The sequence below is a fragment of the Symphalangus syndactylus genome, chromosome 6 (assembly GCF_028878055.3).
Source record: "Symphalangus syndactylus isolate Jambi chromosome 6, NHGRI_mSymSyn1-v2.1_pri, whole genome shotgun sequence".
Taxonomy (NCBI): Eukaryota; Metazoa; Chordata; class Mammalia; order Primates; family Hylobatidae; genus Symphalangus; species Symphalangus syndactylus.
In genome coordinates this window covers 108,101-131,901 of record NC_072428.2, presented here as the reverse complement: position 1 = coordinate 131,901, position 23,801 = coordinate 108,101, and the positions used below count along the sequence as shown (strand labels likewise).

Below are 23,801 nucleotides of genomic sequence, written 5' to 3'. Positions count from 1 at the left end.
TTGAAGTTCAATTTTCCATGTGTAAGCAGATTAAAAATACCTGTCTCTTAGGTTGTGGTAAAGATTAAATGAAGTATATGTAGGATTCTAAATACACAGATTTAGTATATAAAACTACCTTGATAATTAGTTTTTTTGTTTCCTGGTTATCTATTCATGTATATTAGCCACCTTAAAATTTGTGGCATAAAATAGCAAACACTTTAGGATTCTCATGGTTCTGAGGGTCAGGGGTGTAGATGGGGTACAGAGAGGAAGGCTAATCTGCCCACAAACTCTGGGGCCTCAGCTGGGAAGACCTAAGTAGGTGGAATTGTCTAGAGTTGTCTTCATTAACTTGTCTGGACCCTGGGTTGGAATCACTCAAAGGCTAGAACTATAAACAGGAACACCTATATGTATTCTCTTTGTGTGGTTTGGGCTTCCTACAGCATGACAGTTGTGTCCCAGTAGCACACACCCGAGACAAACCACTGCGGGAGCAAACATTCCAGGATAACCAGTTGGAAGCTGCATGGCCTTTTATGACTGAGCCTCAGATGACAGGCTGTGTCACTTTCTTCTCAGCCAGCCCAAGTCTGCTGAGATTTCCATGGGTAGGCAACATAGACCATTGATAAAAGGAAAAAAGTTCTAAAAAATTTGTGGAGGCTATTTTATAAAAACCACCACAGTTCCCATTCTCCACCATCAATTAAACATGCTGACTGTTGGCAGCACATGCTGAACTAGGGAGTATTCTGCAACTATGTGAGGACATCTTCATTGTAAGAAGTTGGATCAAGACATCCTAGGTAATGTGATTCCTGATTTTGAGCTAGTTAGGAGTGATTTCAAGCTGCTTTAAAAGGGAAGTCGTTTGCTCTTTAGATGGAGATGTTTTGCATTTTATTTTCAGTACGTTTTTTCCATTGGAATTTTGGGTAGTAAAAATTAATTTTGTTTATATTACGTGACTGTACATGGGGGTCTTTCATAGCATCCGCAACATGTACTTCTATAAATAATTTGTAAGAAACTAAGTACTGCTCTGTGAATGTCACTATCAATTTCTTTAATGTTCACCATTTTAGAATGCCAAATGTGCCAAAACATAAAAATACATTTTCAAATCTTAACAATTCAGTTAGCACAATAAAATTACGCATTCCATGTAACACATGTCAACTTTTTTATTTCTTAGGAAGAAATATGAAACTTTCATATTTAAAAATATTTACCAAAAGTATCATTGAATAAAATCTTGCTATACAGTTTTAAGTATAATTTTAAAATTACTTATATCTATCTCATCATCTTTTAATTATGTTATGCTTGTATCATGGCGAACTAGTTGACTTCCTTCTGAAAGGCACATTTGGTGTGATTGGCTAGTTCCGTCCTACACCCCAGTGATAGGAAAAGCCTCGAAAGATGAGCATATGGTGCAAGTGTCACCAACTGCTGAAGAAAACTTCTGCATGTCTTAGACTTTTCTACTTGGAATGGAAAGCTGCTACTACAGGATAGAAAGTAGTAGCTAAGTAATCCCTTTCTTCTCGTTTTTTTACTCTTGCTCTATTTCTTCATCTCCCTTTATCTGTTTTGTGCTGTTTGGATTTGTTTTGATTCTATCTGAAACAGTGGTAAACAGCTGTCGTCTTTTTCAAGGACTGTCACTTTCTGACAATTTGGTAATGTAAGAAAGGATGAGACTGATGAACTTTTTTAACCTGACATGACTAATCTTGGCTTTCCTCTGATCATTAGCTTCTGAAAGCAACCAGACTTCTTGTTTGGATTAATTAGAATGTCATATTAATATGCTGAAATGCCCAGCAGCAAGTCACTTTGATGTTGACCATTGTTGTTGAAGGTGAGTGGGGACAGCAGTGGAGAGTGGGGAGGGGAGCCTAGACCTTAATGCTTTACTAAAGATATTAAAGCCAGAAAATAAGTTTCCTTAAATTATTCATTTATTCTGACTCAACCTGCTGTTTGAAAATGGCATTTTATCTAATGCTTTATTCCCTAGGTTTTCTCAGACAAAGGACACAGGAATTGCTCCTGTTCAGGTTGTTTCTTCTCTTTTGTTCACAATTCTGAGTTTGCTTATTTGAAAAGTGTGAGTTACAGCTCATATGAGAATTAAGATTATACATATCTTTTTCTAAAGGCTAACATCCTACAAAAGAACCATTTTTAAATATGCATTAAATTTATCCTTAGAATTTGACTATAGCAACGTGGTTTATGTCACAGTGCTATGTGATCATGAAGTTTATCAACAGCAATATTCAGTAGGTGCTACGTTGCTAGAGGCTGGCTGGTTCAGTGTGTACTTACAGGGGGGTGGGTTCGTTCAAAACTGAGCAATATACAATTCCTGCCCTTTAGTGCAGTCAGGCGGGAGAGAGTGGAGATACAGCGAGTTATCTAGTTACACCTAAAACTGTAGATAGAAGCTAATGTTGTACTTCTTGAAAAAACTTTAAGTTTTTTAAGAGTAAGAGAGAGACAATATTAGATCTGGAAGCTAGGAAGATTATTCCAGAAGCATGATGTGGTAGGCACTGATGTAAATTTGGGATGTGGGGAGGGAATTGATTAAATGGTTCCTGGGTTAGACCTGGAGTGGAGAATATAAATTATAATCAGGTGTACAGAAGTAGAAATAAAAGTCTGAAATAAAACTTGTTAAAGTCATTGATAGCATATGGGGACTGATTATAGAAATTTACTTTCTGACATATGACGTAAAAGGAACTAAAGTTTGCCTAAAATGATGGAGTGGAATGGATGTTGACTCTGAAGAATTGAAAATCCTAGCGTCCTATGTGAGCAAATATGTGATCTTGAAAAGACAGTTTGAGGGCTTTAATTCTTTCCTGCCAAAAATATCAGCGAATAAATACTTCCGAATAAAATTTTCAGAATATAGAGTTTGGGAGAAGATCTGAAAGATACTGAAGTTACACTTAGCACACAGCCATGTACAGTGGTCCTTAGGGTTTCAGATTAAAGTTTGTGGGAGGGAAGAGATTTCCAGACAGAGGAAGTGCATGGTCCTGGGGAAGGGACCAAGTAAGCTGTCAGGCTGGGATGCCTTGTCACTGTGATAAACAGAGTTGCCTTTACCCTCATAGTAATGAATGCCATTGAAGAATTTTTAAAAAGCCGTCGCTTTAGAGAACAAACAGGTTAAAAGGGGAAACAGAGAGATCCAAGAAGCTATGACAACAGTGCCACTGAGAGTAAAATAATAAGATTTTTTTAAAGTAGGTAAAGAATAGTCACTCTCCATACACAAAAAAAGTTTGTAAAATTCATCTTTGAAATTACTTATCCATTGTCAGAAATGGTGAATATCATTAGAGGTACAGTGAAAAAAAGTTCAATGTTCATTTTTTCAAAATGTCCAACTCTAATATGTTATACTAATAACAATTACAAGAGTAATTACAACTTCGATTTATTGAGTACAAACTGTGTACCAAGACTTATCTAAGTACTCCTCATTTATGTCTTGTAGCAACACAATGAGAAGAATTTTATTAGCTAAGTTTTATATCTAAGAGGAGTTGAGCTCAGAGAAGTTTAGAAACTTGACCAGTGTCACACAGCTAGAAAGTTGTCAGCTAGATCCCTCTGAATTGTAGGCTTAACTGTCAGTGTTGGTACTAACATCTGTACTAATTTCTTTCTCCTTTTACTCAATGACATTATTCCCTGATTCATTTTAACCCAGTTACAGAGCAGATGTCAATTTTCCAAATTTACAAATAAGTTTACATCTCATTGATTGCTTTTTATGTTACCTGTTACCTGGGGACTCTGGGGGAGATCTCTTTATTGATGACATATTAAATGATACTTTATAATCACTATTTACTCATGAGATGTTTCCCTAAGGTAAACAAATTCCATCCCAAGTGGTAGATCCTTACTGACTTAAGATAAAAAGCTGACTGAGTTGAGTATGCAAATGCCTTCATGCATTTTTCTTCACATATAGATTTTTTTAGATCATAGAATCAATCTACTTCTGGGCCTATAGAAGCCTACCCATTAAGGACAAATTCTACACTGTACTATGATAATTAATCTGGTTAGTTCATGCATCATGATGCATACTAGGAATAAAAATTAAAAATAAATTTAGCTATAATGGCTTTTTGTTATTATTGAAATCTAGCTTGCCTAAAAATAGTCTCAAATGACAAATGAGTCATTTACCTTAAAAGCATAGCCTAGATAAACAATAAACAAGAGTATCCTAAACTTACTTCATTAAAAGCTGGCTGGAGCCAAGATGGCCAAATAGGAACAGCTCTGGTCTACAGCTCCCAGTGTGAGTGATGCAGAAGACGGGTATATCTGCATTTCCATCTGAGGTACTGGGTTCATCTCACTAGGGAGTGCCAACAGTGGGTGCAGGATAGTTGGTGCAGCACACCGTGCACAAGCTGAAGCAGGGCGAGGCATTGCCTCACTCGGAAAGTGCAAGGGGTCAGAGAGTTCCCTTTCCTAGTCAAAGAAAGGGGTGACAGATGGCACCTGGAAAATTGGGTCACTCCCACCCTAATACTGCGCTTTTCCAATGGGCTTGGAAAACGGCACACCAGGAGATTGTGTCCCGCACCTGGCTCAGAGGGTCCTATGCCCACGGAGCCTCGCTGATTGCTAACACAGCAGTCTTAGATCAAACTGCAAGGCAGCAGCAAGGCTGGGGGAGGGGTGCCCTCCATTGCCCAGGCTTGCTTAGGTAAACAAAGCCAGGAAGCTCGAACTGGGTGGAGTTCACTACAGCTCAAGGAGGCCTGCCTGCCTCTGTAGGCTCCACCTCTGGGGGCAGGGCACAGACAAACCAAAAGTCAGCAGGAACCTCCGCAGACTTAAATGTCCCTGTCTGACAGATTTGAAGAGAGTAGTGGTTCTCCCAGTATGCAGCTGGAGATCTGAGAACAGGCAGACTGCCTCCTAAAGTGGGACCCTGAACCCCGAGCAGCCTAACTGGGAGGCACCCCCTAGTAGGGACAGACTGACACCTCACTCAGCCGGGTACTCCTCTGAGACAAAACTTCCAGAGGAATGATCAGACAGCTGAATTTGCGGTTCACGAAAATCCACTGTTCTGCAGCCACTGCTGCTGATACCCAGGCAAACAGGGTCTGGAGTGGACCTCTAGCAAACTCCAACAGACCTGCAGCTGAGGGTCCTGTCTGTTAGAAGGAAAACCAACAAACAGAAAGGACACCCACACCAAAAACCCATCTGTACATCACCATCATCAAAGACCAAAAGTAGAAAAACCTACAAAGATGGGGGGGAAACAGAGCAGAAAAACTGGAAACTCTAAAAAGCAGAGCACCTCTCCTACTCCAAAGGAATGCAGTTCCTCACCAGCAATGGAACAAAGCTGGACGGAGAATGACTTTGACGAGTTGAGAGAAGAAGGCTTCAGATGATCAAGCTACCCCGAGCTACGGGAGGAAATTCAAACCAATGGCAAAGAAGTTAAAAACTTTGAAAAAAAATTAGATGAATGTAAAACTAAAATGACCAATGCAGAGAAGTGCTTAAAGGAGCTGATGGAGCTGAAAGCCAAGTTTTGAGAACTACGTGAAGAATACAGAAGCCTCAGTAGCCAATGCAATCAACTGGAACAAAGGGTATCAGTGATGGAAGATGAAATGAATGAAATAAAGCAAGAAGGGAAGTTTAGAGAATAAAAAGAAATGAACAAAGCCTCCAAGAAATATGGGACTATGTGGAAAGACCAAGCCTATGTCTGATGGGTGTACCTGAAAGTGACGGGGAGAATGGAACCAAGTTGGAAAGCACTCTTCAAGATATTATCCAGGAGAACTTCCCCAATCTAGTAAGGCAGGCAAACATTCACATTCGGGAAATACAGAGAACGCCACAAAGATACTCCTCGAGAAGAGCAACTCCAAGACACATATTTGTCAGATTCACCAAAGTTGAAATGAAGGAAAAAATGTTAAGGGCGTCCAGAGAGAAAGGTCGGGTTACCCACAAAGGGAAGCCCATCAGACTAATAGCTGATCTCTCGGCAGAAACTCTACAAGCCAGAAGAGAGTGGGGGCCGATAGTCAACATTCTTAAAGAAAAGAATTTTCAACCCAGAATTTCATATCCAGCCAAACTAAGCTTCAAAAGTGAAGGAGAAATAAAATCCTTTACAGACAAGCAAATGCTGAGAGATTTTGTCACCACCAGCCCTGCCCTAAAAGAGCTTCTGAAGGAAGCACTACACATGGAAAGGAAAAACCGGTACCAGCCACTGCAAAAACATGCCAAATTGTAAAGACCATTGAGGCTAGGAAGAAACTGCATCAACTAACGAGCAAAATAACCAGCTAACATCATAATGACAGGATCAAATTCACACATAACAGTATTAACGTTAAATGTAAATGGGCTAAATGCTCCAATTAAAAGACACAGACTGGCAAACTGGATAAGGAATCAAGACCCATCAGTGTGCTGTATTCAGGAAACCCATCCCATGTGCAGAGACACACATAATCTCAAAATAAAGGGATGGAGGAAGATCTATCAAGCAAATGGAAAACAAAAAAAGGCAGGGGTTGCAATCCTAGTCTCTGATAAAATAGACTTTTAACCAACAAAGATCAAAAGAGACAAAGAAGGCCATTACATAATGGTAAAGGGATCAATTCAACAAAAAGAGCTAACTATCCTAAATATATATGCACCCAACACAGGAGCACCCAGATTCATAAAGCAAGTCTTGAGTGACCTACAAAGAGACTTAGACTCCCACACAATAATAATGGGAGATTTTAACACCCCACTGTCAACATTAGACAGAACAATGAGACAGAAAGTTAACAAGGATATGAAGAATTGAACTCAGCTCTGCACCAAGTAGACCTAATAGACATCTACAGAACTCTCCACCCCAAATCAACAGAATATACATTTTTTCAAGCACCACAACACACCTATTCCAAAATTGACCACATAGTTGGAAGTAAAGCACTCCTCAGCAAATGTAGAAGAACAGAAATTATAACAAACTGTCTCTCAGACCACAGTGCAATCAAACTAGAACTCAGGATTAAGAAACTCACTCAAAACCGCTCAACTACATGGAAACTGAACAACCTGCTCCTGAATGACTACTGGGTACATAATGAAATGAAGGGAGAAATAAAGATGTTCTTTGAAACCAATGAGAACAAAGACACAACATACCAGAATCTCTGGGACACATTCAAAGCAGCATGTAGAGGGAAATTTATAGCACTAAATGCCCACAAGAGAAAGCAGGAAAATATCCAAAATCGACACCCTAACATCACAATTAGAAGAACTAGAAAAGCAAGAGCAAACACACTTAAAAGCTAGCAGAAGGCCAACTAAAATCAGAGCAGAACTGAAGGAAATTGAGACACAAAAAACACTTCAAAAAATTAATGAATCCAGGAGCTGGTTTTTTGAAAACATCAACAAAATTGACAGACTGCTAGCAAGAATAATAAAGAAGAAAAGAGAGAAGAATCAAATAGACACAATAAAAATGAAAAAGGGGATATCACCACCAATCCCACAGAAATACAATCTACCATCAGAGAATACTACAAACACCTCTATGCAAATAAACTAGAAAATCTAGAAGAAGTGGATAAATTCCTTGACAAATACACTCTCCCAAGACTAAAACAGAAAGAAGTTGAATCTCTGAATAGACCAATGACAGGCTCTGAAATTGCGACAATAATCAATAGCTTACCAACCAAAAAGAGTCCAGGACCTGATGGATTCACAGCCGAATTCTACCAGAGGTACAAGAAGGAACTGAAACCATTCCTTCTGAAAATATTCCAATCGATAGAAGAAGAGGGAATCCTCCCTAACTCATTTTATGAGGCCAGCATCGTCCTGATACCAAAGTCTGGCAGAGACACAACCAAAAAAGAGAATTTCAGACCAATATCCTTGATGAACATTGATGCAAATATCCTCAATAAAATACTGGCAAACCAAATCCAGCAGCACATCAAAAAGCTTATCCACCATGATCAAGTGGGCTTCATTCCTGGGATGCAAGGCTGGTTCAATATATGCAAATCAATAAATGTAATCCAGCATAAACAGAACCAAAGACAAAAACCACATGATTATCTCAATAGATGCAGAAAAGGCCTTTGACAAAATTCAACAACTCTTCATGCTAAAAACTCTCAATAAATTAGGTATTGATGGGACTTATCTTAAAATAATAAGAGCTATCAACGACAAACCCACAGCCAATATCATACTGAATGGGCAAAAACTGGAAGCATTCCCTTTGAAAACTGGAACAAGACAGGGATGCCCTCTCTCACCGCTCCTATTCAACATAGTGCTGGAAGTTCTGGCCAGGGCAATCAGGCAGGAGAAGGAAATAAAGAGCATTCAATTCGGAAAAGAGGAAGTCAAATTGTCCCTGTTTGCAGATGACATGATTGTATATCTAGAAAACCCCATTGTCTCAGCCCAAAATCTCCTTAAGCTAATAAGCAACTTCAGCAAAGTCTCAGGATACAAAATCAATGTACAAAAATCACAAGCATTCTTGTACACCAATCACAGACAGAGAGCCAAATCATGAGTGAACTCCCATTCACAATTGCTTCAAAGAGAATCCAATACCTAGGAATCCAACTTATAACGGATGTGAAGGACCTCTTCAAGGAGAACTACAAACCACTGCTCAATGAAATAAAAGAGGATACAAACAAACGGAAGAACACTCCATGTTCATGGGTTGGAAGAATCAATATCGTGAAAATGGCCATACTGCCCAAGGTAATTTATAGATTCAATGCCATCCCCATGAAGCTACCAATGACTTTCTTCACAGAATTGGAAAAAACTACTTTAAAGTTCATATGGAACCAAAAAAGAGCCCGCATCACCAAGTCAATCCTAAGCCAAAAGAACAAAGCTGGAGGCATCATGCTACCTGACTTCAAACTATACTACAAGGCTACAGTAACCAAAACAGCATGGTACTGGTACCACAACAGAGACATAGATCAATGGATCAGAACAGAGGCCTCAGAAATAATGCCACATATCTACAACCATCTGATCTTTGGCAAACCTGACAAAAACAAGAAATGGGGAAAGGATTCCCTATTCAATAAATGGTGCTGGGAAAACTGGCTAGCCATATGTAGAAAGCTGAAACTGGACCCCTTCCTTACACCTTATACAAAAATTAATTCAAGATGGATTAAAGACTTACATGTTAGACCTAAAACCATAAAAACCCTAGAAGAAAACCTAGGCAATACCATTCAGGACATAGGCATGAGCAAGGAATTCATGTCTAAAACACCAAAAGCAATGGCAACAAAAGCCAAAGTTGACAAATGAGATCTAACTAAACTAAAGAGCTTTTGCACAGCAAAAGAAACTACCATCAGAGTGAACAGGCAACCTACAGAATGGGAGAAAATTTTCACAACCTACTCATCTGACAAAAGGCTAATATCCGGAATCTACAATGAACTCAAACAAATTTACAAGAGAAAGACAAACAACCCCATCAAAAAGTGGGCAAAGGACATGAACAGACACTTCTCAAAAGAAGACATTTATGCAGCCAAAAAACACATGAAAAAATGTTCATCATCACTGGCCATCAGAGAAATGCAAATCAAAACCACAGTGAGATACCATCTCACACCAGTTAGAATGGCCATCATTAAAATGTCAGGAAACAACAGGTGCTGGAGAGGATGTGGAGAAATAGGAACACTTTTACACTGTTGGTGGGACTGTCAACTAGTTCAACCATTGTGGAAGTCATTGTGGTGATTCCTTAGGGATCTAGAACTAGAAATACCATTTGACCCAGCCATCCCATTACTGGGTATATACCCAAAGGTCTATAAATCATGCTGCTATAAAGACATATGCACACATATGTTTATTGCGGCACTTTTCACAATAGCAAAGAGTTGGAACCAACCCAAATGTCCAACAAAGATAGACTGGATTAAGAAAATGTGGCACATATACACCATGGAATACTATGCAGCCATAAAAAATGATGAGTTCATGTCCTTTGTAGGGACATGGATGAAACTGGAAACCATCATTCTCAGTAAACTATCGCAAGGACAAAAAACCAAACACTGCATGTTCTCACTCCTAGGTGGGAATTGAACAATGAGAACACATGGACACAGGAAGGGGAACATCACACTCCGGGGACTGTTGTGGGGTGGGGGGAGGGGGGAGGGACAGCATTAGGAGATATACCTAATGCTAAATGACGAGTTAATGGGTGCAGCACACCAACATGGCACATGGATGCATATGTAACAAACCTGTACATTGTGCACATGTACCCTAAAACTTAAAGTATAATAATGATAAAAAAAATCGGATGACTGCAAGATAACCATTTTAAAAATAAAGATAAGCGATGAAATGCCATGTTAGAGTTCTCTTTTTGTTTATCTTAACAGTTAAATAAACTTTAGCAGGTAATAATCAAAATTTATTGGGACTGGATTTTTAAAACTATTTTGAGGGTTAAGTTTTTAATCTGAGAAAACAGACTTTTTTCAGCAAAAAGCAATTAAAAAAATTAGAGGTAGCTTCTGCTGACATCATGTTTAGCAGTAATTTTCTGTTATATATCAGTTTGGGGTCAGCAAAACTATAAATATAGTCTTTCTTTTAGTTGTTTGGGCCGTAGTTCATGTTGGCTAGCACAAAGCAGGATTTTTTTTCAATTCATCTCTATTAAGAGCTCCCACATGGTTATTTATAAATCCCTACGTATCCATTACAGTGTGTACAGTCCCAATGCGCATGCTTACCCATGCATTCTTCCAATCATATCTCTGTGTGTGAAATTCATTGCTAGAAAAGGGGAAATGTTATATAAAATATTTATAGTATGCTTTTTAAAGTAGGCATCTAGAAAGTTTTAATTATACAAAGTTTTCAGAATTACTTCATAGGTTCACAAGGCAAACACCCTCACAAAGTGTACTGTATGTGTAAGAAAAGTAGCTATACTTAAAGTAGACAATTATGTTTTATGAAATTTATGTAAGATGATACCCATGAGTTAGTTATTTCTGGCATAAGGAATAAATTCATAATCATATTTTCCTAAGAAGCAGTGTTTTAAAAATGAATGAAAACAATCATTGAAATCCAAAATAAATTCATGTATATTACTTTTTCATTTCTATAAATGTATGAAATACTTGTACAATTTTGTTACAGGGATATATTGCACAGTATGACATCAGGGCTATTAGGGTATTCAGCACTTGAGTAATGTAGGTTATGTAAGTAATTTCTCATCATTGGCTTCTAGCACCACTTCACCCACCTGAGTCTCCAATGTCTATTATTCCACACTCTATGTTCATGTGGACACATTATTTGGCTCCCATTTATAACTCAGAACATGTGGGATTTGTCTCTGTTTCTGACTTCTTTCACTTAAGATAATGGCCTCCAATTCAATCCATGTTGCTACAAAAGACATGATTCCATGTTTTATCATTGAATAATAACATGGTTTGGCTGTGTCCTAACCCAAATCTCATCTTGAATTCCCATATGTTGTGGGAGACACCCTGTAGGAGGTAATTGAATCATGGGGACAGGTCTTTCCCATACTGTTCTCATGATCACTTATAAGTCTCATGAGATCTGATGGTTTTAAAAAGGGGAGTTTCCCTGCACAAACTCTCTTCTCTTTTCTGCCACCATGTGAGACGTGCCTTTCACCTTCACCTATAATTGTGAGGCCTCTCCAGCCATGTAGAATGGTAAGTCCAATAAATCTCTTTCTTTAGTAAATTGCCCAGTCTCAGGTATGTCTTTCAGCAGCATGAAAACAGACTAATACAGTAAATTGGTACTAGTAGAATGGGGCACTCCTGAAAAGATAGCCAAAAATGTGGAAGCAGCTTTGGAACTGGGTAACAGTCAGAGGTTGGAACAGTTTGGAAGGCTGAGGAAAAGACAGGAAAATGTGGGAAAGTTCAGAACTCCCTAGAGATTTGTTGAATGGCTTTGACCAAAATGCTAATAATGATATGGACAATGAAATCCAGGTCGAGGTGGTCTCAGATGGAGATGAGAAACTTCTTGGGAACTGGAGCAAAGGTGGCCCCTGTTATGTTTTAATAAAGAGACTGGAGTCATTTTGCCCCTGCCCTAGAGATTTGTGGAATTTTGAAGTAGAGAGTGATGATTTAGGGTATCTGGCTGAAAAAGCTTCTAAGCAGCAAAGAGGTGCTGCCTGGTGACTTGGGTGCTGTTAAAAGCATTCAGTTTTAAAAGGGAAACAGAACATAAAAGTTTGGAAAATTTGCAGCTTGACAATGCAATACAAAAGAAAATCTCATTTTCTGAGGAGAAATTCAAGCCAGTTGCAGAAATTTGCATAAGTAAAGAGGAGCTGAATGTTAATCACCAAGACAGTGGGTAAAATGTCTCCAGGGCATGTCAGAGACTTTTGCAGCAGCACCTCCCATCACAGGCCCTGAGACTTAGGAGGAAAATATGGTTTCATGGGCTGGGCCCAGGGACCCTCTGCTGTGTGCAGTCTAGGGACTTGGTGCCCTGTGTCCCAGCCACTCCAGCTGTGACTAAAAAGGCCAAGATACAGCTTGGGCTGTGTCTTCAGAGGGTGGAAGCCCCAAGCCTTGGCAGTTTCCACGTGGTGTTGAGCCTACAGGTGCACAGAAGGCAAGAATTGAGGTTTGGGAACCTCTGCTAGGTTTCAGAGGACATGTAGAAATGCCTGGATGCCCAGGTAGAAGTTTTCTGCAGGGGTGGGGCCCTCATGGAGAATGTCTGTTAGGGCAGTGCAGAAGGGAAATGTGGGGTCTAATCCCCCACAGAGAGTCCCTACTGGGCACCACCTAGTGGAGCTGTGAGAAGAGGGCCCGCATCTTCCAGACCCCAGAATGGTAGATCCTCTGAGAGCTTACACCATGTACCTGGAAAAGCCACAGATGCTCAATGCCAGCCCATGAAAGCAGCCAGGAGGGGGGCTATGCCCAGCAAAGCCACAGGGGCAGAGCTGCCCAAGACCATGGAAACCCATCCCTTGCATTGGCATGACCTCGAATTGAGACACGGAGTCAAAAGAGATCATTTTGGAGCTTTTAAGACTTGACTGCCCTGCTGGATTTTGGACTTGCACAGGGCCTGTAGCCCCTTTGTTTTGGCCAATTTTTCCCATTTGGTATAGCTATATTTACCCAATACCCGTACCCACATTATATTTAGGAAGTAATAAACTTGCTTTTGACTTTACAGGCTCATAGGCAGAAGGGACTTGCCTTGTCTTGGATGAGACTTTGGACTGTGGGCTTTTGAGTTGGTGCTGAAATGAGTTGAGACTTTGGGGGATTTTGAGAGCGCATGATTCATTTTGAAACGTGAGGACATGAGATTTGGGAGGGGTTGGGGCAGAATTAAATGGTTTGGCTGTGCCCCCGCACAAATCTCATCTTGAGTTCCCATGTGCCGTCGGAGGGACCCGGTAGGAGGTAATTGAATAATGGGGGCAGGTCTTTCCCATGCTCTTCTCATGATCACTAATAAATCTCATGAGATCTGATGGTTTTAAAAAGGGGAGTTTCCATATAAAATCTCTCTTATCTGTAACCATGTAAGATGTGCCTTTCACCTTCCACTATAATTGTGAGGCCTCTTCAGCCACGTGGAACTGTAAGTCCAATAAACCTCTTTCTCTTGTAAATTGCCCAGTCTCAGGTATGTCTTTATCAGTGGTGTGAAAATGGACTAATATAAGTAATATTTCATTGTGTAAATATACCACATTTTCTTTATCCAGTCATCCATTAATGGATACAGGTTGATTTTATATCTTTGCTATTGTGCAAAGTGCTACAATAAACATACAAGTACAGGTGTATTTTTGGTATAATGATTTCTTTTCCTTAGGGGATATACCCACTATTAGGGTTGCTGGATGAAATTAAAAGATATATTTTAAAAAATATGTGTTAGTGTGTGTATGATATTTTAAATCTAGAAAGTTAGATATATTGTCTCATCTTAAAATCTGCCAAAAGAGCCAAGCTTTAATTTGAGAAAGAAATATAACACATCACATTCTATATTGCTTACTATATCCTGGCACTGGTCAAAATGTTTTACATATATATCAACTTATTTAATGGAACAAGGATCATAATCTTTCAACAACAGCTAAATAATTTTAACAACCAAGCAGCTGATATAGAAATAACTGTTTATAGATGGAACTACTGAGTTTACTCACAGAGGTAGATGTTTGCCAGCTATTGGTTTGGTGAAAGCATAGCTGTTATATGACACTTGTGTGAAGGAATAAAAGGTACTTGCCTTTGGAAATGAATATAAGGATACTGAAGCGTCATTGAGTTTTTCACTGGCATTATAATTTGTTTCAAGTATCTGATCATAATACTATGCATGCTTCTTTTTGTAAGCTCTCTTCTCACTATACCACCATAATGTTAGCAGAAGGAGTGTGGGTGAATCTATCTCCTGCTACTAAATCAGCTGAAAGAGTTACATTTGGCTACCTACCACAAATTAGAAATTCAGTAGAAAGAAGCTTAATCTGATGGCTCCACAAGGAAAATTAACAGATTAAGAAGGTGTATGTACATCTGTGTATCTGTCATAAATAATGACAAAATGCTTTGAAATATCTACCAAAGGAAAATAGAATTAATTTATGTTTGGGATACTTTATTTATATTAATTAATATGATAATTATTTTAAGCAGCATTATTTGATACAAATGAATTATAAATAGAAATCAAATCAAAGTAAAATAAAATATTCCTATGAGGAAAATAAAATATGATTAGATTTCTTTACATAAACTGCACTTCATACATAGCCCATTTTTAATCATAATAAGGATGTAGGTTTAGTCAAAACATTAACCGTGTTAAAAGTTAATTCTACCAACTGATTTGTGAGATATTGAGCGTAAAGCTGCCTCAGTGTGTACATATTCCCAGTCATTCCACTTTAAACAGTCCTCACTTTTACTCATAAAATCATGAGGATTACTGTAACATTTTCAACCTATATGGCATAAACCTCAAAATAATAACCCATTTATTTAAAAAATTTTAATTGCAAAATAAGTTTAATAGAGATACAATATCTCATCAAATATTGAGCCTATAGATTATGAAATATTGATGCACAGTCCTTAGAATAGTATTATAAAGAGATCACAGTGACCAGCAGGCATGCATTCTGTGCTCAATCCTTGGCATCACATACCAGCTTTAGTTACTGAATAGCAGTTAGCTGTGACACGCCCAACAGACAATCAATACTCTTTAATAGCAACCATTGTAGATTCCATGTCTTAAACTAAATCGTCCATAAATATGTTCGCTAGTGAGGCTTTTAAAAAGCCAAACCATTAATCCCAGCACTTTGGGAGGCTGAGCTGGGCCGATCAAAAAGTCAGGAGATCGAGAACATCCTGGCCAACACGGTGAAACCCCGTTTCTACTAAAAAAAATACAAAAAACTAGCCAGGCGCGGTGGCGGCGCCTGTAGATCCAGCTACTCAGGAGGCTGAGGCAGGAGAATGGCGGGAACCCGGGAGGCGGAGCCTGCAGTGAGCCCAGATTGCGCCCCTGCACTCCAGTCTGGGCGACAGAGCGAGACTGTCTCAAAAACAAAACAAAACAAAAGCCAAACCATTGACTGCCAAAAGTGATTTGCCAGGTCAGGAAAAGTCTATACAATATAGTGACTGAGGAGCTGCACACTGGTTTGAATTTATCCCTACAGTCTGTTTAAATTACATCATCTTTCTATTTCTCTACTTCTCTATCAGTAAAATGGGCATAATCCCAGTACCCACCTCTCTGAAACATCATGATATTACATTGAGTTAAAAATGCAGGAATTTTAGAATACCACTACTTTATTAGCTGTTAATGATAGCTAAAATGATAGCTCAATTTTGAGCGGTGGTAGTTTCTCTCAAACTAATTCATTCTATTAGAAAAACAAATATCCACGTAAAGCAAAACCAGACTTGGAAGAAATATTGAAAGCAGTTAGCTGATTGTTTAACTCGAAGGCCTAAACATCCTTATCCCAATGCCTAAATTCAAGTCAAATTGTAGGATGCATTTCTCTTTCTACCTGTGCTTCCTGTCTCCCTTCCATCTTTCCCCATTCATGTATGACATATGTCCCCATTTTGATGAAGTAAACATTTTGTGCCTCAATTTCTCATTTTAAAAACCTAGAAAGTTTTAGCTTTTTGTATAAAATTTAATATGGAGTTGAAGGTGGGCTAGTAACAACAATATTTGGGGATTATTTTCTATTATCTCATCTTTCACTTTTTAAACAAAGGCCCAGAACTAATCAGGCTCTAAGAAACTGGCACTACTGAAAATATATACAAATTTGGGAAAGATAACTTAATTAAAAGATTGTTGATTTGCATTGAGAAACAACCACCATAAGATCCAAAATGCCTGAGCATTCTGTTCCCTGCCAAATTGTAATCTCTTAGCTTTGGCCACCATAATTGTCAAAGAACAAGGAATTTTAGTCTCTGTTTCTGAAAATGTCCAAGGTATTCACCTTTTCAAAAAAGAAAAAAAGTCTCAGCTCCTACTGTTGATTTAAATTCTTTTATAAATCTCTATCAAACTTTTCATGTTTACAGTTCTTATGCAATAATAAAACAAATCCAATACATGTATAACCACACAATCAATAAATTATAATTAAGAATTTATATCAAATGATAAATAATATAGTTTTGTTGGAATTAATTTGACAATGTTTGATTCAGTTACAAACAGAGATATAACTAAATGTATTTAAAATATTAAAAGATGAATTGCTATCAATTGTTTTGAATTTTAAACTAAAAATAAATAGTTCCTATAAAATTATTATTAAATGTTCTAATAATTGTACAGAATCCAGAGCAACACTTTTCCCAGTTTACCGTATACTAATGTGTGCTTAGATCAGTGTTACATTACATAGCATGCTGTAGGAAAGACAGGATGGGCATTCATTAAACTAGCTCTGATTTAACTTGTCCTCTGTCATTTTGTGAATATAATCCAGGGACTACCTACTCCTTAACTTCTCAAATCTGTTTTCTTACCTATAAATAATAATTGCTACCTGAAAGAAATTGTGGGGCATATGAGATTTAATTAACACATGTTAATCATAGCACATGTCCTAGTATTTAGTAGATATTTAGTAATTATTAGACAAAGCCAATTTATTTTCCTTTGGAGTAATAAAGATTTAAATATTTGCCATAGGTTGTATTATGCAATTATATTTACCCAAAATTTTGAGGAAATATAATTTTTTACAACTTTCCCATATTTCTAGAAAAAGAAAAGGTAGCTTTTCAGAAATGGCACTAACATAATTGGTAGTTTTTCTTGATGAATATTTCTGAGAGAGATTACAGAAGTTATATATTAAAAATAAGTAACTTCAAGTAAAAGCCATGATCTGCCTTGCAGTGCTCAAATAAGTTCTTTCATATATTCACAATGATTTATTTTCTCATGACAGGACTTTATAATGAAACGATCTTACTCTTGGAGATTTTAGTAGATTTCAGCCTTAGAACTGTGGACATTGATTAATAAGAGCAAAACGATATTGAGTAAATAGTAATGCAAAAAGGATTAGATTGTGCAATCAGTATCATGAGAATCAGAAAGCTTATCCAATGTAAGTTACTAATTATTCAAAGGAAACAATTAATCATGAGACAAAGAACAAACAAAAATGGGTCCAAGACGACGAACTTAACTCTCTAGGCCTTTTCTTACGCCGTGAGGATACATCTGGCACAGATTAAAATATGAAGTTCTCCAGAACACATATGGAGTCACATCACATACACAGCAGGAGTAACTTTTGGTATAAAATATAGTCATTTGTCTTCCGATAATCATGCCTCATAAATCTTTGAAATTCATGGCTGTTTGCTATTGACAAGGCTAGAAAATCAGGCATCTCTTGCCAAAAGTATTTCCAAAATAAGAACTGTCCCACCAGCAAAAATCATCAATTTGTTTGCCAGGATGACAGTCATTATTATAGTCTCCAGGTACCAAATTCTGATTAAAGGAGAAAATGTATTTTATGCTTGCTGTTTAATTATTTACTTTCTAGGATTATAAGATAAAAACAAAATTTGGCAAATAGTGGGCCCATTAACTGAATGAAGAGTGAAGTGTGAGGCTGTTCATAAATTGTGACCACTTGAATAGGGCAGAGTCAGGACCAATAACAGAGTAGAGATCAAGATACACCTGCACACGAGGCAAGTAGGCAACCAGGAATTGACATCATGCCAGAAATGGAAGTTGAGACAAAGAAGACTATCTAATAGGCAGTAAATAAGAAAAACTAGAAGAACATAGGCATAGAAAGGAAAAAAAATCAAAAGATTTGAAGGAGTCAGACTGTGGGTCTAGGTAGAGTCAGAAATCATTCAAGCCATCGGGGCATCGATGGCGCCATAAGCAGCCATCCGTCGCCCTATATTCTCCAAGAGCAGAGGCCAGTATCAAGCAGGTGAGAGCAGATGTGCAGTCATTGCAGCCTGGGAAGGAAGCTGTCTACGTAAAAACTGTACCTTTATGCCAAACCTTTCAACCAAATATTACACAATCAATAACCAAAAAGCTATACAATATAGTGACAATAACCAATTAAAGTGAGCTTGAGGAGCTAAAAACAAAATATTCCTGGGTTGCTTCCTCCTGCTACTTGCTCTTTATTTTCTGCCTATATTTAACTCCCCAACTACTTTTTTGGTAAGATTTTAATGTCATTCATAGAACTTTGTTCATCATTTGATGTTGGTAGTAGAGCCAACTTCTCTACTCTTCATTTTCTTTTTTTATATGGATGTTTTTATTTCCAACTTTTATTTTAAGAGTACATGTGCAGATGTGCAGGTTTATTACATAGGTACATGTGTGTCATGGGGATTTGCTGCACAGATCATCCCATCACCTAGGTATTAAGCTCAGCTTGCATTAGCTATTTTTCCTGATGCTCTCCCTCCTCCTGCCCCCCACCAGCAGATCCTAGTGTGTGCTGTTCCTCACCCCATGTGTTCTCATCATTTAGCTCCCACTTATAAGTGAGAACATACAGTGTTTGGTTTTCTGTTCCTGCATTAGTTTTATAAGGATAATGGCCTCCAACTTCATCCACGTCCTTACAAAGGACATGATCTGATTTGTTTTTACAGCTGCATAATATTTCTTGGTGTATATGTGTGATATTTTCTTCATCCAGTCTATCACTGATGGGCATTTAAGTTAATTCTGTGTCTTTGTTGTGAATAGTGCTGCAATTATATACTTGTGCATGTATCTTTACAATAGAATAATTTATATTCCTTTGGGAATTACCCAGTAATCGGATTGCTAGGTTGAACGGTATTTTTGGCTTTATGGCTTTGAATAATCGCCACACCGTCATCCACAATGGTTGAATTAATTTACACTTCCAACAACAGTGTGAAAGAGTTCCTTTTTCTCCACAACCTCAATAGCATCTGTTATGTTTGACTTTTTAATAATTGCCATTCTGACTGGTGTTAAATGGTATCTCATTGCGGTTTTGATTTGCATTTCTCTAATGATGACTGATGAGCTTTTTTGCATATGTTTGTTGGCCACATGTATGTCTTCTTTTGAGAAGTGTCTGTTCATGTCCTTTGCCCACTTTTTAATGACGTTATTTGCCTTTTCTTGTAAATTTGTTTGAGTTCTTTATAGATGCTGGATATTAGACATTTGCTAGACGAATTGATGGCAAAAATTTTCTCCCTTTCTGTAGGTTGTCTGTTTACTCTATTGATAGTTGTTTTTGTGTGTGTGTGTGTGCGCGTGCGCACGTGCTGTGAAGAAACGCTTTAGTTTAATTGGGTTCTATTTGTCAACTTTTGCTTTTTTTGTAATTCCTTTTGGCATCTTGGTCATGAAATCTTTGTCAGTGTCTGTGTCCTGAATAATATGGCCTAGGTTTACTTCTAGGGTTTTTACAGTTTGGCATTTCACATTTAAGTCTTTATTCCATCTTGGATTGATTTTGTATATGGTGTAAAGAAGGAGTCCAGTTCCAGTTTTTCAACTAATGCCAGCCAGTTATCCCAGCATCATTTATTAAATAGGGAATCATTTCCCCATTGCTTGTTTTTGTCAGGTTTGTCAAAGATCAGATGGTTGCAGGTGTGCAGCATTATTTCTGGGTTCTCTATCCTGTTCCATTGGTCTGTCTGTTCTTGTACCAGTACCATGCTGTTTTGGTTACTTTAGCCCTTTGTATAGTTTGAAGTCGGGCAGTGTGATAACTTTCAGCCTTGTCCTTTTTGGTGAGGGTTGCCTTGGTTATTCAGGCTCTTTTTTGGGTCCATATGAATTTTAAAATAGTTTTTTTTTCTAATTATGTACAGAATGCCTTTGGTAGTTTAATAGGATGCATTGAATCTGTAAATTGCTTTGGGCAGTATGGCCTTTTTAATGATATTGATTCTTCCTATTCATGAGCGTGGAATGTTTTCCATTTGTTTGTGTCTTCTCTACTTTGAGCAGTGGTTTGTAGTTCTCTTTGGAGATGTCCTTCACTTCCCTTGTTAGCTGTATTCCTAGCTATTTTATTCATTTTGTAGCAATTGTGAAGGGGAGTTCATTCCTGATTTGGCTCTCAGCTTGCCTGTTGTTAGCATACAGAAATGCTGGTAATTTTTGCACATTGATTTTGTATCCTGAGACTTTGATGAGTTTGCTTATCAGCTTAAGAGGCTTTTGGGTAGAAATGATGGGGTTTTCTAGATATAGGATCATGTCTGAAAACAAAGATAGTTTGATTTCTCTTTCTATTTGAATATGCTTTATTTCTTTCTCTTGCCTGATTGCCCTGGCCAGGACTTCCAACGCTATGCTGAATAGGGATAGTGAGAGAGGACAACCTTGTCTTGTGCTGTTTTTCAAGGGGAATGCTTCCAGTTATTGCCCATTCAGTACGATATTGGCTCTGGGTTTGCATGTATGGCTCTTATTGTTTTGAGGTATATTCCTTTAATGCCTACTTTATTGAGAGTCCTACCAACCAAAAAAAGTTCAGGACCAGAAGGATTCACAGCTGAGTTCTACCAGAGGTATAAAGAAGAGCTGGAACAATTCCTACTTAAAGTATTCCAAGAAACTGAGGAGGAGGGACTCCTCCCTAACTCATTCTATGAGGCCACCATTATCCTGACACCAAATCCTGGCAATGGCACAACAGAAAAAGTAAACTTCAGGCCAATATCCTTGATGAACATCAATGCAAAAATCCTCAACAAAATACTGGCAAACCAAATCCAGACACACATCAAATAGCTTATCCAACATGATCAAGTACGCTTCATCCCCAGGGTGCAAGTCTAGTTCAACATACACAAATCAATAAAAGTGATTCATCACATAAACTGGACTAAACCCAAAAACCACATGATTACCTCAATATATGCAGAAAAGGCCTTTATAAAGTTCAATATGGCTTCTGGTCTAGTCTTCATTTTCTTTGCCTTCCATGGATAGCAGTTGACATTCACCCAGAAGATTCTACTCATTCCCATCCACACTGAGCATCTATCCTATTCCACCTGATCCCAATGCTGGACTGCAATCTATAATATCAAATTGATGTCCTTTCCTCCCCAAGAAATAGGATTTTCTCAGATTTCCTTGAGAAAAAAAATTGGCAGCATGAGTCAAAGTCAAGGTAGGTTTGATTTAAATTATAGCTATATAACGTCAAGTTAGCAGACCCAGATAACACATTTCAGTGATGAACAACTAAGTGCCAGATTCTAGGCTACTGTTTTTACATGAGTTATGCAGAAACACAATTTTTTCTATCTTTCATTTTAAGGAAAAAATTTCATGATGCTTTTCTTGGTTTATTGGACACAACTTCTAAGACATTTCAATTCTCTGTGAATTTTGATACTATAGGGAACCAGGACATGACACTAATTGAATAGATTCCTCAGAGACCTACAAGCTGTCCACTGTATAAAGATTTCTTTTTGTAATGCAATGTTTTGGTTCATTGCACACAACATCAAAACACTCAGATCAGAGAGAATGCAAAAGACGTTTTAACAGATACTTAAGAACAGAATACATTTGACCCCTCAAAGTGTCCCAGGAAGAGTAATTATTTAAAACATTTTTCTATATTCCTGACAAAACAATAGAGTCCCATAGTTAACTATCACTTAAAATAGTGGCTTAACAATTATCTTTGACGCCTAGGTGAACATTTATTTTTCTTGTCCCTATTATTATACAATAAAAGTCCAAAAATACATAAAGTCACCTACCTACAATGACAAAAAAAATTGGCAGTGTGAGCCTGGGGTTGGCCTGGAAGCAAGCCATGAGCACTAACGCATTTGTATGCACTTGACTGTCTAGTAAAGCAGATCAATTATACAGCTGCCAAAAGGCAGCTTAGTGATGGAAAATTCTTTCAGTAGCTTTTTAGTTTATTTGATTGATTATGTACGACCCAGTGATAGCAGTTTGAATTTGATTGTAGATAGAAAAGAAAAAGAAAGCAAACCAAGCTATATTACTTAAAAGAGCAAGTACACGGAGAACTAGGCATGCAATTATTCATTCCATACTAGTGAATATTAGTTTTTGAGAAATTAAAAAATATACTTCTTTGTATTTCCAGGTATTGATTTTAATCTGATTAAATGAAATAACCACGTGTCAACCTGGGGGAAAGACTGCGTGAAGACCATCATGATCATCTCAAAACTCAAAGGAATTTGCACCCAGAATGGCTTAACTTTGAGAATAGGTACCTGAGCAAAGAAAAGGGTTAATTCATCTGGTTGTAATAGATTTAGAAGAAAGCTATGGATTTAGAAGAAAACCCACTTGACTACCTAAACAGCTTTATGTCATTTCCAGCTTTCATATCTCTCTACTTTGGAGGTAGATTTTGAAAACCAGATTCTATTTTGAGGCTTCTCTTGCCAAAGGAATTGTCATGACTCTTCTGTTTACTTCACAGGACCCAACTTTAACACCATTCTAATCTTTTCCAATTCAACTCCCTATGCTTTGTTTTCATCGAGGGAGTTAATCAAATAATAACCATAATCATAGTAATAGTAATAATTATGACTATAATTAAGTTGTATTTAAATACTAAGTGCTTTGCCTGTATACACACATTTTATCCTCACAACTATAGGAGGTAGCAACTAGTGTCATACTGAGGCATACAAAGGTGAAGTAAGTCACCCAATTTTAAGTGGCAGAAGAAATTTTTGTGCCCGTATGGTGTGGCTCAAAGCCTGCACACTTGAACACTATACCAGATAACATGGACTACTAGGCAGGATTAAAGAGAAGTGGCATAATTGTACCACAATTGGTATACTAAAGGAAAATTTGGTAAATATTGTTTCTAAGAGGAATACTTTGATTTTGTAGAACAGAACAATATAAGTGAACTAATTATTGTTTAGGAAGGATTTTAAGCTCATATTGATTTAGACTGCCTCATTGGGGACGTGTGCCTTAAATACCCTCTTACTCCTTTTTCATCTTAGAGAGAGGTTTTCTTCCCTTTTTTGTGAGACAGTGTCTCACTTTGTCAGTCAGGCTGAGTGCAGTGGCAGTCATAGCTCACTGTAGCCTCTACCTTCTGAGCTCGAGTGAGCCTC

At 37.8% G+C, this 23,801-nt stretch overlaps 1 long non-coding RNA gene across 2 annotated transcripts in view; it reads left to right on the top strand.

The window, feature by feature from the left end:
- LOC129484128 (uncharacterized) overlaps positions 1 to 22,858 on the top strand; it is a 45,298-nt gene extending 22,440 nt beyond the window's left edge. The window contains exon 3 of one of the 2 annotated variants that reach the window (XR_008658357.2): positions 22,799 to 22,858. This is a non-coding gene — a long non-coding RNA (uncharacterized lncRNA). The remainder of the gene's footprint in view (positions 1 to 22,798) is intronic. The other variant, XR_010121440.1, reaches the window with a different exon arrangement.
- Positions 22,859 to 23,801: the final 943 nt, after the last annotated feature.